Below are 1671 nucleotides of genomic sequence, written 5' to 3'. Positions count from 1 at the left end.
AAAATCCACTCCTGGTACCTAGAATTTTCTCCAGCGGCGGGCTGGGAGTCTAATCTTTCTCCTGGCCGAGAAAAGAGCACTTTCCCCCGGACACCAAACCAGCCAACGTCCCCCTCCTGAGTGGACAAAAAAAATCCACTCCTGGTACCTAAAATTTTCTCCAGCGGCGGGCTTGGGACGAAAATCAATCTTCCTCCCGAAATTAAACCACTATTGGCGGACGCCAGCCCCAAGCGCCAGCCCCGACCGCCACCCCCCGACCGCCACAAGGCGACCGCCACAAGGCGACCGCCACAAGGCGACCGCCACCGGCCCCAAGCGCCAGCCCCGACCGCCACCCCCCGACCGCCACAAGGCGACCGCCACAAGGCGACCGCCACAAGGCGACCGCCACAAGGCGACCGCCACAAGGCGACCGCCACCGGCCCCAAGCGCCAGCCCCGACCGCCACCCCCCGACCGCCACAAGGCGACCGCCACAAGGCGACCGCCACAAGGCGACCGCCACAAGGCGACCGCCACAAGGCGACCGCCACTGGCCCCAAGCGCCAGCCCCGACCGCCACCCCCCGACCGCCACAAGGCGACCGCCACAAGGCGACCGCCACAAGGCGACCGCCACAAGGCGACCGCCACAAGGCGACCGCCACAAGGCGACCGCCACTGGCCCCAAGCGCCAGCCCCGACCGCCACCCCCCGACCGCCACAAGGCGACCGCCACAAGGCGACCGCCACAAGGCGACCGCCACAAGGCGACCGCCACAAGGCGACCGCCACAAGGCGACCGCCACAAGGCGACCGCCACTGGCCCCAAGCGCCAGCCCCGACCGCCACCCCCCGACCGCCACAAGGCGACCGCCACAAGGCGACCGCCACCGGCCAGCGCCAGCCCCGACCGCCACCCCCCGACCGCCACAAGGCGACCGCCACAAGGCGTTAGTGGCCGCGCCCGGTACTTTACTGGACCCTATTTGGCCGCGGACCGGCCGGCGTCGCTTCCTTGAATGCTTAGCCGCCTTTCGAGCTGCCATGCCGGGCTTGAGTTAGTGGTTTGCGCCCGGTACTCTACGTTAAAAGTCAGGCGGAACGGCTCTGAAGCTCCAGACGGTGCTTCCTTGAATGCTTAGCCGCCTTTCGAGCTGCCATGCCGGGCTTGAGTTAGTGGTTTGCGCCCGGTACTCTACGTTAAAAGTCAGGCGGAACGGCTCTGAAGCTCCAGACGGTGCTTCCTTGAATGCTTAGCCGCCTTTCGCTGCCATGCGGGCTTGAGTTAGTGGTTTGCGCCCGGTACTCTACGTTAAAAGTCAGGCGGAACGGCTCTGAAGCTCCAGACGGTGCTTCCTTGAATGCTTAGCCGCCTTTCGAGCTGCATGCCGGGCTTGAGTTAGTGGTTTGCGCCCGGTACTCTACGTTAAAAGTCAGGCGGAACGGCTCTGAAGCTCCAGACGGTGCTTCCTTGAATGCTTAGCCGCCTTTCGAGCTGCCATGCCGGGCTTGAGTTAGTGGTTTGCGCCCGGTACTCTACGTTAAAAGTCAGGCGGAACGGCTCTGAAGCTCCAGACGGTGCTTCCTTGAATGCTTAGCCGCCTTTCGAGCTGCCATGCGGGCTTGAGTTAGTGGTTTGCGCCCGGTACTCTACGTTAAAAGTCAGGCGGAACGGCTCTGAAGCTCCA

The sequence above is a fragment of the Syngnathus typhle genome, unplaced genomic scaffold (genome assembly GCF_033458585.1).
Source record: "Syngnathus typhle isolate RoL2023-S1 ecotype Sweden unplaced genomic scaffold, RoL_Styp_1.0 HiC_scaffold_238, whole genome shotgun sequence".
In the NCBI taxonomy this organism is placed as follows: Eukaryota; Metazoa; Chordata; class Actinopteri; order Syngnathiformes; family Syngnathidae; genus Syngnathus; species Syngnathus typhle.
Note: the sequence above shows the minus strand (reverse complement) of the source record.